This window comes from Platalea leucorodia (genome assembly GCF_965183815.1).
Source record: "Platalea leucorodia genome assembly, chromosome: 2".
Lineage (NCBI taxonomy): Eukaryota > Metazoa > Chordata > Aves > Pelecaniformes > Threskiornithidae > Platalea > Platalea leucorodia.
The window spans coordinates 70,748,633-70,765,360 of record NC_138824.1 but is presented as its reverse complement, the minus strand read 5'-3'; positions in this window follow the sequence as shown (position 1 = coordinate 70,765,360).

Sequence of the window (16,728 nt, the reverse complement as noted above, 5' to 3'; positions counted from 1 at the left end):
GTACAGACTGTCTGGGGGTGTTAGGAAACTTCATTAATTATCTGCCCATATGCAGATGATTTCTGTTACGTAAAGCTGAAAGTAGGGATGTCCTGGATCCTTCAAGTTGACTATGACTTTCTGTGGTTTAGTTGTTCCTGGCCTCAGGTGATTAGAGGAGTGTTTGTGAGGGCCACCTTCATGGCAGGAGAAGACCAGCAATACACACTTGCAAAGATCAATCTCTGCCACAGCATCAAGGCATCAACTATTTTCTTTAGCAAGAAAGTGCCGGTAGTAAAAAGGTGCAAAGTTTAGTGGGATGAAGCAAAAACAGGAGAATATGCAAAATGTGGAGTTGGGTTTCCTGTCTGGTAACGCCTCCAAACTTCTTCAGCTGAGGTGCATTCCCTCTGATTACATCTAGCTAGCAAATTTAATAGCATTGGGGAATGGGATGGGAACCGGATCCTGCAGGGTCAGCCAAGTCCAGACCAAAGGGCTGATCCTGGAAGTGTTTGAAGAAGTTTCTTCTTGTCTTCTTTCTCCCCCTGAGAAGAGAGGGAGCGGGAGAGCCCTCAAGACAGTGAAGAGATGAAGGGCATCAGGCGTAGGCAGGTAAAAAGGGGCTCAGATGGGAGGCTTAAATGAGAAGTCTGCCCGTTGCTAGAGAAGAAGGGTAGAGCTGAGGAAGATAATAAAGAAAAAATTGAGACCTGGCATTATGACGAAGATTCAGGAATATTTGGTGCTGGGATACACTAAGAGAAGCACTGTTCTTAAAGGGTGGGCTTCATGTGTGCAGCTGGAGACTGTGCACTGAGGATAGCAGAGTGGATGAGAGCATTAAATCACAGACTAAGAGAATTCTGGTGCAGACCCCTGAAAGCTTCATCCCTGACTTCAGTGTATAGGAAGAAAAAAGTCAGATAAACATGGATGCTCTGATCCATAGAGAAATGTTAGGGGGTAGACTGCAAGTAAGTGCCACTATTAATGAGAGCAGTAATCAGGCAGGTTTTCAATAAGTAAAATCGATCAGTACAAAAAATCCTGCATAATTCAAGTCAGGAAAAGATACTGCTGTATTATTTGCATACTAATAAACTGTCTTTAGCATAAGCTCAGGAAAAGCTAGGAAGCTTTCAGGTGAGAGGAGCTCTTTGTATCCAGTTTTACAAGAGACATTAAGCACTGGTGGCATCATGTCACCTGGCATATGTTACAGATCCAGCCCAGTGGATAAGATGGGCTTTCTCTCTACATTAAGATGTCAAATGGTACTTTCAATTTAACAGCACTACAATGACACTTTCAAACTTAGCTACTGCCCTGTGCTTTTGTGTTGTATTATAAAAGAGATACCGGGGCAATTTTAAAAACAATTCAGTACCAATGCCACTGCTGGCTTACTGGTAACTGTCCCACTTTGAATGCGGGTATAGAAAAGAGAGGAAGAGAGAGAAAACATCTCTCTCCTTTTGCTGACTAGTAGCTGATACTTCAGGCCTTACAACCTCAGAGTGCTCCTGATGAGAAAATGGTGATGAAGAGCTTTGGTGGCACCTCTACAAAACACACACACCCCTGTCCTCCTCCTCTCCTGGTGGTAGGATAATCAGCAATCACACGGACGTCCTCCTAGCTAACAAACTGGCATGCTTCCATTGCTCCAGGCTTCAACCAGGGGGAAAGCTGTAACATCAAATCCACATCAGCTGTAGCTGTCACTGAGTCTGTGTGGAGCACATGGGATTTCCTTAGGAAGTCATGCAAGAAACCGGGCCCTGCCATATCCCCTGGGTTCTGTCTCATTCACCTTGTTCCGAGATGCAGGTAGTGCCCTGGAGATCTAGGAACTAAGCTGGATACAGACATTACGGTTTAGTTTTAGGTAGTCCTGCAAGGAGCAGGGAGTTGGACTCGATGATCCTTATGGGTCCCTTCCAATTCGAGATATTCTATGATTCTAGGATTACCTTGCTTAGAAAGCAGGCAGAGGGAAATCGAGAATTTTCTACAGACTGAACTTCCCGCCACAGAGGGCCCCCAAAAGGCCAAGCAATTTCCCCCACAGTGCAAAGGACCCCTTAGAATCATAGAATCATTAAGCTTGGAAAAGACCCTTAAGATCATCGAGTCCAACCGTTAACCTATCGCTGCCAAGTCCACCACTAAACCATGTTCTCAAGCACCACGTCTACCTGTCTTTTAAATACCTCCAGGGATGGAGACTCAACCACTTCCCTGGGCAGCCTGTTCCAGTGCCTGACCACCCTTTCAGTGAAGGAGTTTTTTCCTAATATCCAATCTAAACCTCCCCTGGCGCAGCTTGAGGCCGTTTCCTCTCATCCTGTCGCTTATTACTAGGGAGAAGAGACCAACCCCCACCTCACTACAACCTCCTTTCAGGTAGTTGTAGAGAGCAATAAGGTCTCTTGGAGCAGGGCAGCTCCACACAGTGACGCAGAAGTCGCATGCTCCCTGTCAGTGCTGGGGGATTTTGCTCTGTAACCCCATCAAATGGGGAACATATGCAAACCAGAGCTCATCATGCCCTGGTGGTGCTGTGGCAGTCAGTGCAGATGGGATCCTGGCTGAGGGCAAGCAGCCGGTGGGGCTACGCAGGATGGGTGCTCAGGCCCACCGACATTCTGGATGTGCTTGGAGCCACCAGCTGTCACACCCCAGCTTCGCTGGCAGCAAGACAAAAGCTTACCTGGAGCAGAGGTGCCAACCTGCAGGTGATGGTTAAAAAAGTATGGAAGAACGCAGCATAGTGTGGAAGTCCTGGGAATGATCTAGATTTTATGGAGCATGAGGTGCCAGATCTTTCACTCCCAGGCTGCTATGGTACACGTTGCTCTGTGGTTTAGGGAGGATGTGCTCATGGACGAGCTGTGGAAATGGGTTCAGATGCTCTCTATGGCTGTGGCAACCTTTCCTTACATAAACACCATGGCTTCACTGGGCCTTATATGCCTCACCAGTAAAATTCATACTTGTGTTTACTGACCACATATTGGCATTTCAGAGTTTTAGTAATTCATATTTGCAGTGAGCTATGAAACACTGTGAGGGCAATTGCTACACTAGGGTAGTCGTCGTTTTGTCTATATTTGTCCTTCTACGCCAGATTTACCTGTACAGGAGTTCTCTGCTGTTGCCATACTTACTGTGCATCTGCGTGGCTGTTGGCACCTGTAGACAGTCTGTGAGTAAATGCTGCTATTCTGCTTGGTAAAGAATAAAAGACTTCTGCAGAACTTTGTTAGCCCTGATTTTCCACTATTTTATTGATTTAATCATGATACAGCTGGCTTTTTAAATTAAATATACTTAATGAAGCGCTTCACAAGATACAAAGGAAACATTTCCTCGCCCAGAAAGCAGTTCACATCTTGTTCTCACTGTCTGAGGACTGGAACAAGCTGATCCTATTTAGGAAGGCTTCTCCATTCAAGAGCTCGAATGCTGCTTCAGGCATGTTGGAGTTTTCGGGAGAGGCGGGAAGGATGAGAAATTTATGCAGTATCACCTCTCACAAGCATGCGAGGTGCAAAGTAAATGCAGTTGTGCACAAGATGGCAATGTTCTCCACAAAAAGGACCTTTCCTTCCTTCCTTGCTACAGTCTGCCTGTGTACTTTTAGACATACTGCTTGTTTCAGTGAAATATCAATGGCAGCACTTGAGATGCTCAATTCTGCTGTGTGCGGGATTGAAGTCTCTGTGAATACATACAGTGAGATATGCACACCAGCTGTATATTCAAATACGTCTCACTGCAGACATGTGTAAATCTGTCCCACAGGTTTCTAACAGCTTTAGCTAACGCACCAGACAGCAGCTTGTTTTTCCTGCATTCTGACCTATTACCACACGTGAACATGGTGTCTATAGCACTAACTTTGCAAGACTGTTTTTTGGGAAGAATACATCTGCCATCACAAATAGCTGTCCATACACACTTCTGATTCACCCATCACCACAGCTCCAGGTGTCTTGTCCACAAAAACATCACATCTAAATCAGTCTCCAGAAAGAGCTTGGATCCAAATCGAGTAAAGGCTGAGGAACGGGCTCAGCCTGTCTGTGGCAGAGCAGTCCCATCCCAGTGCCTGAGATATGTGAAAGTCTTCACTGGACTGAAGTGTGCCAGTTCCTCGTTGTTGTCCCTGTCTGAGGTAAGATCATTTCCATGCCTTTCTCTAGGATGGTCTACTTCGCTTTTGGAAAAATGCCTACATAAATAGATGGCTTTTACTGGGTGAGCTACATGGGTTCAGCATTAGGACTCTCCTGATTTAGAGAGTAGAGAGCACCCTGGACCAGGAGCAGACACCTCTAAACTGAGAAAACTTTATGGAGTGAAGAAGCTGAGGGATAATATCTGTCAGTGGTGTTAAAAAAAGACCCAGAAACTTAAAAACCAAAAAGTTTGTATTTGGATACTGTATTGGTTTGAAAGAAGAATATTGATAAAATATTCATCCAAATTGATTATGCAAATATGTGAGAGTCCCTTCACAGATCTTTGATTTTCTGATCAGCCTCAGGAAAGTCCCTGGCTTGACATTGCAGGTACCAGTCTGGGTGGGTGGCTGCCACGCCATCAGCCAGCCAGCCTGGGAAGAGGCTTGAGAGCCTCTTTGCAGCCCCTGTGGACATGCAGCTCCTCGGTAGCCACTGCTGCAGAGCAGCAGCCGTCAGCCTCCTTGTAGCTGAGCCGCATGCGAGGATGTTGCCACACAGCTGCCACCGCTGCCTCTCCACGCAGCAGCTCTGCTCCCTCGTCCAGCTGTGCGAAGGCACCAGAGAGGGTTCTTCAGGAGAGCAGCAGAACTTGCCATCTCCGCTAGCAAAAGCTAATTTCTAGACTTGGTGAGGGCACATCTAGGCACAGCCCTGTGTGATGCTCAGTAACTGAGAGTCTAGTTGGTTTCTCCCACCGAACCGTACTGAAGCTCCTGGCAGCTGTAAGCAGGAGTGCAGTCGTGTCGTGGCACATCTCAGGAAACAGCATGTGGTCTCACATCCCTCACCTGAATGAATAGTGGTGTGTAATCCATGGAGGAGCTTTTCAGTGTCTATCACTCATTGAATAGACTAGGAGGGATCTTAGCCCTCATGTGATACTTCTTATAAAGCTCTTGTCCTAAATTCCTGCTACAGGTGGTGATCCAGCTCATCTTCATAGGTTCACCTTCCTCTGTTCTTCCTGAAGACACATTTGTGCATGACAGTATTGCTTTGATACTTTGTTTACAGAGGAAGAAACTATCCAGGTTGACCCCTGGTTTTTTATGGCCAAAAATCCTTCATCCTCACCATCAGTTATGATGAGAAAAGCAATATCAATCCAGAGAGTTTCCAAATCAGAGCTGGACCCTGGATGAACACACTGAGAAATGGCTGAGGAGGACCTGCCTAGAACTACCGGAGCACACAGCATCCAATATACCCGTTAATAATGAGAGCGGCAGGGTGGATGTCTCTCCTTACATACAAGGAGGACATGCGGTCTCTCAAGTCTTAGGGTCTCATGCTGTGCTTTGCAAAGCTGTAGTGCTGTTCTGTGAGATTTCAGGATCCTGTGTCTTGGTGGACTGCTTATTGCTTGGAATGTGGATAGTCACTCAGAACAGAGCAAAAAGATATTTTAGCAAGCAATAAGTGAAGTTCCTTGAAATGGACTGGCCACTGGGCAGTCTGCCTTCTTCCTCAGAGTCCTGCCCAGGTGGGATTCTGCAGCTGAGGGAAAACTAAACTGCAGTAGGCATGATCCACGATTTACGCTTTTCACATGGAGCAGAAGGGCGCTCCAAGGGTGTGCACGGCATGGGTGTGCACGGTGGGCCAGGAAATTTCTGGGTTTGGGTACATGTGGTGCCCATACGAGCTTACTGCCTGTGCCCGTGGGCAGAGCGCCCTGTACATCTCTATTCCTGTAACATGACTGACAGTCTGTTATTAGAACCTCCATAGAGCTTTTCAAACCTTAAATAACCCAGCCTCATAATCACTCCGGGAGGTAATTAAGCCGCCCGGTTATCAACAGTGGAACTGAAATGTGGAGTTGGGATCTAGATTTTGGATGAGATATCCTTCTCTTTTGCAGGCCAGGTCACAAAGCATTAATACAAGTGGTGTGGACCAGGATTTCTGCTTCTGTCATGGCTCAGCATCAATGCTTGAGTTAGATGTTTAGGAAGCTCCAATTTCCCAGCCCTATTCTCAGAACATCTTCCCGTAAGACAGAATCCCAATGTATCCTGTTAGAAAAATGAACAGAACAGGATGTTTTAAAAAATCTAAACATTACCTAGATCATGGTAATTTGGAGACAGACATGTTTTCCTGTCTCAGTGCAATGCTAGTGTCTCTCTTCGTATCAGGCTTTAGCCTAATCTGTGATGGACTGAACTTTTTTTTTTTTTCCTTTTTACCATGGCAACCTCACTATGGTGATTTCAGGGCTAGGGAGCTTTATATTTATCTTGACCAGCATGAAGAAGTCTGAGCCTCATTAACTGAGGAAGGTGGATGGATAGCATATGGAACACACCGCACACGAGATGGCACTTCCCTTCCCAGGGCAACTGGGTCATTCGTATTATCTACAAGAGCTGCAAGTTTCCTTTTGGAAATACTGAGTTGCTAACTGTTCTCTCTGTCCCAAGGGAAGAAAATCCAGGCAGATGGCTTCAGAGAAACCTTGCATCTTTAAGGGAAGATATCCTCCTGGAACAATTATTAATGCTGGTGGGATTTTTTTTTTTTTTGAGAAACTTGGAAAGACTTCAGTATCACCAGAGGGCATTAACACAGAGCCTAGCAGAGGACAGAGAAAGATAAAGAGGGGAAAAAATAGCTATCACAAAACAGTGATCCTATTAAAATGACATTGAAGAATTCTATTAGTGCTCTTTGCCCCCTCGCCTGCCTGCCTTCGAAGATTGGAAGCGAAACACAAGTGCTTGTCAGTCAGACAAAGCCTACTAATAATCTCTGCTAAAAGGTGACATTCACACATTGCAGAGGGACGCACGGGGCTCCGGGCTGACCACGTCAGGAGTCTGCCAGCAGAAAAGCTGCGTCTGGCTGCGGGCGCCAGCACTCCACGCTGCGGGGAAAGGGACGGTGGGGCGGACGTGGGCTTGGGCTGCTCACCCACCCGGGGGCTCAGCAGCTCTGCTCTCTGAGTGGGGCTGAGCTGCTGGAAGAGCAGCAGCAATAGCGTGGCAGCGTTGCCTGCATGGGAGAGGAGGCTGGTGTTATGCAGGCTTTACATGAGGACCCTAGAGCACTGGGCAAGTGGGGTGGACTTCATCCTCACTCCACCCCAGCTGAAATGCCTTGCTATGCTGCTGTCCTCATCATCCATATTTAAATACCATTGGTTGAGCTTTGGATGTGTTGACTCTTATTGTTGGTGATGATCTTTAGAAGCACACAAGTATAGGGGGAAGAAAAGCTAGATGCTAAGCTAGTCTTTTCCAAAAAAAAAGTAACTACTACCTTAGATGTGCTGCTTAGTTTGGAACTGTGTGCTATATCCCAGGATTCCCCCAAACAGTGGTGATTTGCTGCCCAGGGAAATGGTTGAGTCTCCATCCCTGGAGGTATTTAAAGAACGGATAGATGTGGTGCTCGAGGACATGGTATAGATGGACTTGGCAGTGTTAGGTTAACGGTTGGACTCGATGATCTTAAGGGTCTTTTCCAACCTTGACGATTCTATGATTCTATGATTCTATGATTTTGGGAGCTGCGAAAACTGAGACTAAAGATTGCTCTCTACCCGAGATCACTGGGAAAATGGAAGACCTCTTTCCCCACTAGCAGATAAACCTTCTTATTTTCACTTCCTGGGCTAGTTCTGCCAGTATGTTTCAGTAAATGTCTATTTATGCAGTAGTATCTAGTGCACCGTGGACAAGATTAAGAATGTATTCTTTTCTTAGATACATTCAAAATAAGTTTTGAATTCTATTAATTTCTCTCTTTCCCTTTTTTTTTGGTAAGAAAACCTGTTTGGATCAGGATCAAAGGGATAGTTTATTGCTCTTTGTAGAAGAGCAGATTCTCTTTTACCTTTGGAAATTACTACATGTAGCACAGAAAACTCATACACCATCTTGAACAAAGATCTGTCTGCTCTAGTCAGCAGAGATAATGTCTCAGCTGCAGCACTTTGTGTAGTGTTGGGCGCCACATTCCCAGAGAGATACGGACCAGCTGGAGTGAATCCAGAAGGGAGCTGCAGGAAGGATCAGAGGGCTGGAAATCATGACCTACCAGGAAGAATGACTGCATTGGGGTTGCTTTGCTTAAAGGAAAGAAGATTAAGGATGGGGGAAGGGAGAATGATAATAGTCCTCAAATATGCAAAAGACTGCTGCTGAGAGAGGAGGAAAAAATTCTTCTCCCTGGTGGAAAGCAAAAGAAATAATGGGTTCAAATTGCAGCAAAGATGACTTAAGTTAGGCATTATGAAAAAGCTTTCTAACAGGAAGAAAAATGAAGCACTGGACAGGACTGTCTGAAGAGAGACGTTACAGACCCCACTGGAAGTCTTTAAAACCAAATTAAGCAACTGTTCCTCTTGGGCAAAGGAAAGGAACAGATGACCTTGAAAGTTAAAGGGACTATTATGACATTTTAGAGGAAAGTAATTCACCTGGAAAGTCAGCTACTGGTAAAGAGGCAAGTTGGAAAAAATGAATAAAGTTTTCCTTAATGCTTTTCTACCTCTTATAAACTTTTAAAATCATCCTTTCAAGCCTCATAAGATTTATTAGGTATGTCAATATTAAAACATTAGAAGGTGGCACAAAACTAACAAAATGTAAAGGGGAGATGTTCATAGGTTTCAGTACTGAGCTGCACTTGGCAGCTCCGAGCGACTGATTTACCCAGGGGCACTTGGAGCAGTATCGCTCTCTGGAAAGCTCACCTCTTTCCAGATCATTCAACTGAGGAAGGCAAATGTCCCTCCTGTCTTCTTCAGGGGGCCTGGTGCTGCCAAAGCTGGTTGGGAGAGTATTATCGGGGCAATCCAGGAAGGAGAATTACACCTGCTCTAAATGGTGGCTGAGCACCGAGCTGGGTACGTAAGAGGATGGAAATGGGAAGAGATGATAAGAAGACTGCCAAGTTGGCCACTGCAGCCGAACACGCACTGGCAAGCTTCCTTCCCTGCCTCTCTGCTACGACCTCTCAATCACCCTTGGTATAGTCCTTGTAATGCTCTGCCAAATAGGATTACACTCCGGCAGAGGGAGAATTTACACATTCCATAGGACTTGATGAAATAGCAATTGATAAGGACAGTATTAACTGGAAAAAATCCATATATATTGGGACCGGGGGGGTGGCTGGGTGGGAAAAGGAGAGTTACACCCCCTGTTTGGTTGGTTTTAAGCCCAAGCAACCTGTGCCTGTGTGCAGGGCGTCCTCTCACAAGCCTCTTGTTAGAATTTAATTGCTTGCTGATTGTGCTGCTGGCGAACTGGTGCAAATAGAGATGATCCCTCATTAATGCAGAAGCTTATGTGAGACCAGCTCCAAGGAATATTTTCAGTAGTGTCTAAATACTCTCTGGTCCAAGTTTCCTTACACCAAAATGCCATTGTATTAACATATCTGATGGAAAAAAATCAGCAACAAGTCTGCCTGGGAACTGTCTCCCCACCCTCTAGGTATTTTTAAAAGTAGGTCTTAGAGGGTATTTGTGGCCTGGAACTGCGTGGAAATGCATTTGGAGACACATCACCAGTCGAGAGGTCAGAGGGCCAATGGCCGCTATTAATTACCTTGCAGCTAGGCAGGAGCCGAGATGCTACCCTTTGGCCTCGCTCAGCCGGAGAGAGCATAGCACAGCTGTAAACAGCTGTAAAGAGCTGTCAGGGAAGGAGAAAGCTGCACCTACCTTCTGCTTTTTGCCTTGTGTGAAAAAAAAATGGAAAGGAAAAAAATCAACTCGCAGGAAACTACGCGCGGATTACTTCTCTTCCTTTTCTGAAGCCAAAGACATGTCTTCTTTTGCACAAGACACGAGCCGCATGTTGAGACACCTTGTGATTATCAACTCTCAGAAAAATTACTGAGGGTCAAAGAATCTGGGGACTCACGGGATGATCTGATTGGCAGGACAATTAGGTATGGGCTGTGTTCTTTCATTTCTGCTGGAAACTTGGTGTAATTACAGCTCCCGTCTCTGGCCTGCGTGGTGCCAGAGGTCAGATGAACTGATCAGGATACTCCCTCTGGCCGTAAAAATCTATTAACCTCGCTTTACACCACGCATGGCTCAGGCACACAGAAATTCAATACCTGTCCCACATCTGAAAGCTCTCTTGTCAAGGAGGAAGAAATAGAAGCACCGAGGTGAGCAGGGTTTCTCTCCACTTTTTCCACTGAAATTGCTGGAGAGAAGCTCCCAGGCAAAGAGTTCAACTTCAAGACACGTCTGGGTTTTGGAGGCTCTGCGACAGGCATAGCTGAGCTGGGAGCCTTGGCAGGAGCTAGCCCCACGGCTGGGGTGCACTGCAGAGCTTCTCAGCAAGTGATGGACATGGGTGAGAGCGGCGGGCCACAGGGATTCCCGTGCTTGCTGAAGGTGCTGCTTTCCTTATTTAAAGGGGATGGAAAAGGAAAATCTGGTGGAGGCTTGCTACCCTTTCTTATAAAAGGAAAGCTCTTGAGCACAGGAAATTAGGCTGCCCCAGAAATGGGCCAGAAAACCACCATACTCCAGAGACTGTAATCTTTATTTTTGCACATATAGGGCATAAGGATTTTTTGAGTGAGTCTCCTACCTATTTATCAGCTTTCTTAGGGGTTAGTTTTTGGAGAAAGGGGCTAGTGACAGCTTCTAGTTAATTTGGTAATATCTACCTTAGTGAGTGGGAGATTCATCTGCCTTAAGTTTGGTATCTGAAAGTAAAAATGTCCAAACCTGAGCCAGCCAGCCTTTTGCTCACTTTGTCACTGATAGGAAAAACAGAAGAGATGGCGAAGGCAGATCAGACCGCTCACCCACTGGAGATGCCTGTTTCCCTGCATCATCTATACAAGCAGTCTCGGGTGACCAGTTCAGCCTTCAACACCTGACTTACAGGAATCCAAAGTTAGGTGAGATTCCCAGCAACCATCAGAGTAAAACTGCAATGCTTTTCAGGTAAATGGCATTAGAGAAAAAAAATGCCACCTAATAATCAATCATTAGCTTAATTAGCTCCAAGCTATGAAGTCAGACAGTTCCAACTGGAGGCCAAATCCAGCCTGTGGGCTGATTCCATCTGGCTTAGCTCTGCTTCTGCTATAGCTACGTGGTGGGATGGGAGGCGATGGGGAGCAGCTGTTAGCGCCCTGGGTGAAGTCCAGCAGTTCCAAATGCCTCCTACCGTGCTTGCGCACAGCCAAACCCTCAGCCCGGGGAGGTGCTGCGTCCACATGGCTTGCGAGGGGAGTCTCCAAATGGGCATCTGGGCTCCAGGAACACAAAACAAAGCTTGGACCACCCCGTGAATTAAGTCATTCTTCTTGGCCAGAAAGAGACTTAGGAAAGTAAACATCTTGAAGATTGTATTGCACAGCCCTGCTTTCGAAAGCACAAATTAAGTGTTTGGATGTGCAGCCTGTGCTGAGGGTAGTGTGCGTGCAGTTGGGGTTCATGCAATTCCCTTTGGAGGAATTTTCACAAAGAAAACAGGACTTTGTGTTTTCTGACATTTGCTTTAACTAAAAGGCATTGTGAGGACTTTTACAGAATACCAATTAGACTCACAGGTTAGCAAGCAAGAGCTATGTACTTCTTGTTGGCCGAGGTCACTGCACAGCAGGAAAAAAAATCAGAGCTATTCACAAGCAGCCTATCCCAGTGCTGCAAAGTCTGATTTCTCCACTTTAGTCAGACGAGGGTTGTTAGTAGAAGTAGCATCTTTCCTTACACCAGCTGATCCAGTTAGGAAAGAGTAGACTAGCTGTTGGGCTGCGAGCAAGGTCTGAAACAAAACCTGGCAACCAGAAGAAGGGCTTCTGCTCCCAGGGGCTCATCTGGGCTTTTCTTTCAGCTACATCAGCCAGTCTAGGAAGAAATACCACCCCACTGTAAATCATGACTCACTTCTACCTCTGACAATCACAGCTACTGCAACGTTGCTCTTCATTCCTTCCTATCGCTATTCAACAATTGGGTGACTTAGGTCCCTCTTAAAATATCCTTGTGAAGTTCGGTGCTTTTTTGTTTGTAAACAGCTTTGTTTAACTTTTACAGGTTCTGCCCGTTAACGCGCGGGCCGCTGGTGCCATGGGATGGGTTGTGCTCTTGGGTCACCAGGGAAAGCCCAGCTGCCCTGTGCTGGGCTCAGGGAGAGCTGGACACTCCAACAGGTCCTGACATGGCCCATAGGTGACGTATTATGGAGGCAAAGCAATCCTATATCCCAGAGAAGCCCTTCCCTATCATTCCTCTGTCTTGAGAAAGCTGTAGAGCAAAGCGTACCCTGTGTGCTGAAGCTCCTTTCCTCCTGTGCTACCAGGCGGCAAACACAGCTGCCTGGTGGGGGACTGACACTCACAGCACAAAGCAGCAGGACAAGAGGGATTCCCTGAGGCAGAGCCAGGACTCACTGAGAGACAGACACCACCATTTTGGGCTACAGGAGGGACAGATCATCCCCTAACGTTCCTGTTCCTGCCTGTATACAGCTTCTCCATCACTGAACTGCTCCAAAGGCCACCCTTTTCTGGCCAAACGCAAGGTTAACCCTCTGGAGCAGGAGGCTTGCTTGGGCCACCTAGTCTCATAGCATCAGGGTGGGAGGAGAGAGATAAGTGAGTTGTGGACTGCTCTCATTTCCCTTGAAGTACAGCTGGAGTTCAGTTCATTCATGAACAGCCCCGGAGGTATGTCCTCCCGGTGTCTTGGGACTATTTTCAGAGTGAGCCAGTGAAAAAAAGCATGAGGAGGAGCACATTGTAATGTTATAGCACATCTTCCCAGTGGTGTGGAGCATGAAAAACCTACCTTTCATATGGCAGTAATGCACAGTGTTTAACAAAAATTTATAAAGTAAAGCCAAGGTAAATTGAAACTACTTACTCTCAATTTTTAGTCATGTTACTTCTAATTCAGCAGACAGGTTTACTTGCTGTGTCTCTCTGGTATGAAACAAAGGGAACATCTTTAATAGTGATACAGCATACACCACAGAATTCAGCCACCTACACAGCTTTAATCGGAACATCTTTCACTGCTCATAAGGGGAATTTATCCAAGTAACAGCTTTTAAATTGACCACGCTAGTGTTTCTGGGATAAGATCTCCATCATTTTGCAGCATTTGTCTCCATCTGTCACATTAACCTTCCTCTGATTTGTCTCTTCTAAACGCCAGCCAACCAGGGTCAGAGGGACCAACAACGTGGCCGGGAGGACCTTGAGGTAGTGCAGCTCTTTCCTCATTACCTGGCTTGGCATATCAGGCAATGCTTATGTGGCAGTTGAGACTGAAGCCCCTGAAGAGTCCCCCAATTAATCTCTCCCTTGAACAGAAGAACAGTGAAAAATGTCATTCTTCTTGATGGATGTAGTCCTCTCACAGCTGATCTAAGTCCCAGTCCTGTAACTCCTCACCTGTGTGTATCATCACTCTCTTTAACATTTCTCTACACCATAATCATGTAGGCAATGTCTGTGCTGAAAACAAAAGAGGATTAGGTGCCAGTGCCTGGCGCTAAAGCCAAGTGGCTCATTGGGTACAGCTCCTATACAAATATACAGTTCCCATCCTGAAAGTCTGTTTACCTTCAGTTCACACAAGCTGAAGGAGAGGGTAGCTGCTGTCTTTTCTAAATGTTAGTCCACATGATCCTTAGCCTAAGTAAATTGTTTGAAGAAATAGTTTCTCTACTCAGGTTGATATGAGGCATAGTGTATAGGCATAGCATATAGTATCAAACTTCGCATTGAACTCATTATTAAAAGAACAGCTTTCAATGCTACGAAGAGTCCATCGTCAATTAATAACAGTGCTGCCCCAAAACAATATTTGGAAAGTACATAGAGACACACATACGTGCGTGCACACACTGCCTGGTTCGTGACCTGCTCTTGCTTAAGTTCTCCGGGTACTACATGCAAAGTGGAATCCTTATTTCTTTAAATAACTCATTTCTTCCTCTTTCAATGAACTTACTCATGCTCTTTGAACTTCAAGGTAGAAAAATCAAAGGCAGTCACTGTGTCTCTTAGGATTTCTTGACCTACTTTGTACTGATCAGTTCTCATCTCCTACAGAAATGTGGAAACTGTGTCAGAAGGATTTACACAATAAGCTGTCAAGAATGTTTCTTCTTTTAACTTTATGCATTTCAAGGAAAGGAACCTGAAAGGAATATGCACAAACTTTAGGTACAATTGTAGGAAAAGTGTCTGTGCCAACAGATAATGTAAAAGATACCTCTGTGGGCTCAAGAGGCTACTTGAATGAGTTGTCAAGTATAATTCAGAAAAGTGTCTCTAAATTCTTTCATGTTGGCAGTAAAATCAGAACTATTGCAGAGTGATTTTGTTGGCAGAGAAAGAGGAAATTTGAAAACTTGGGGGAGGGGGGGAAAGAAAAATATTTTCCCATTTGAAGAAAAAATTCCACTAATCAGTCATTGCTCAATGGCATGAGATAAATGCTCACAATAAAAAGTAATGATGCATTATGAACATAGGACTTCATATTTTAAAGATTTTGGCAAATAGTCAGAGGTCTGGTTAAGTACCGGTTAGACCACCCCTCAATCTGGCCAATGCCCATTAAATCAGCAGTCCAAGACACTGCTATGCAGAGATCGGGACAAATTAGGTTTCTTTGTGAGACAGCCTTTGAATTCTTCCCAAAGCAACGAAGGAAAACTACTTACCTTTACTGCCTTGTTCTGTGCCCCCCCTCCTCACCCTCCTCCCTGGGACTTCCTTACCAACGGGGATTGCTCCCTCCTGGCAGGATCTGAGGACCATATCTGGGAATGAAACAAGATACGAAATGCCAGTCTTAGAGCTTGGGCATGGTGAATAAACAACCTTTTGAAGAAGTAGCACCTTGCAAGAGTAGGAAAGGGCTTCGCTCCAGTGTCATCAGGGGTCAGCCTCATGGTTGTCACTGTGTGCCCAGGCACAAGTTGGTGACATCAGGCAGTGCTGGTCGCTCCTGTAAGGCTTGCACCATTCTGTGCTAAAACATACAACAAACAACATACAGTGCCTTTGTTGCTTGGAAATGCCCTTGGTTCTGGTAGCAAATACCTCTCTACACAGGGAGCAATGTAAGCGTGTTGAATACCGGCATTAAAACACCACCAGCTTTTTTGAATACAAAGAATTTCATTTTTGACACATCCATTAAGGGGTTCAGTATCTTTTTGTGCCGGTATCTCTGTGGCCACAGGATTGTGTGTGTGTATTCATACATGCATATGCATGTGTCTGCTTTTTCACAAGCCTTTACTGTGGAAACTGGACACCTGTATCTCTGTGTCTAACTTAAGCAGTTTGTGGGGACAAAAGCAAAGCAAACCTGCATCATTACTGTAATCCATCCAGTACTTTTCCATTGAGCACTGCCAGAAAAATGCCTCTGGTTCAAGGGCAGAACTTTTCTCAGACTGTATGGGAGAAAGTCTGCCTCTAAGAGAAAAACTGATTTAAGGGATGTTGGATCCTTCAGTGACAATCAACTTAAAGCTACAGCAGCAGCAGCACTGTCAGGCGAGTAAGTGGCACCAAATGCAATGCTGATCTCACATTGCTCCTTTAAAAGAAGAGTGACTGAGCACAGAAGGATTTAATTGCCCTACGTTCCCTGCACCACGTGGCAATTTGTCAGCAGGTTCTCTGAACCGCTTGGTTTAGCACCGCTGTACAGCAGTTGCCCCATGAGACAGCATGGGTTTGCTGTGCCCAGAGCTTGTAGCACATTTGCTCCAGGCTACCTTCTCATGCTCTCCTCAGCCCCACACCTCCTGGCCCCACAGCCGCTACTGGGGCTTGGTTTGGATCTTGCTCCTTTCTGCAATGTTTTCCTCCAATTTGGAGGTGATGTGCAGGGATGAGAGGGACTGTGCCGTGCCTCCTGAGGCTGTTTGCCATAAGCTCCTTCAGACGGTTGGAGCTGGACCCCATGCTAGGAAAGGAGGTACGTATGTGACCCATGCTGACCTTCCTCCCAGCCGGCGCGATGCCCTCTCCTGCCCTGCAGCCAGTCCGCTCTGCCGCCTCCCGGGAAGACCACGAGCCGCTTCTCTGGCAGAAAAATGGATGTGACAGGCAACTTCCATTTAAAGCCTGCTTGTGGGAACGCTTCTCGTCAGCATGGTGTTGTAAATACAGGCGGACATGTTCCCATGCATGCAGATGAATGCATCACACCGCTGTGTTGTTCTGAGCACGGCTATTAAAATAAGGTGAGTTTGATATATATTCACCACCATACATTAAACCTACAGCCCACTAGAGCCATGTCCTCTCCATTTTGTGCGTGTACCAGCAGTAACCAGGTAACAGTAAACTGATTTACATTCCGGAGTGATTATCCGCAGTGATGCACTCCGTTAAATGGGCGGACAGTGGCTTACTTTTCATAATCCATGGTGACACACTGGAAATGAAAGTGACAAAAATTATAGATAGCTCTTTGGCTGAAGAACAGAAAGAAAAGGCATGGAGGAAAGAGAGAGGCCCAGCGGTTTGC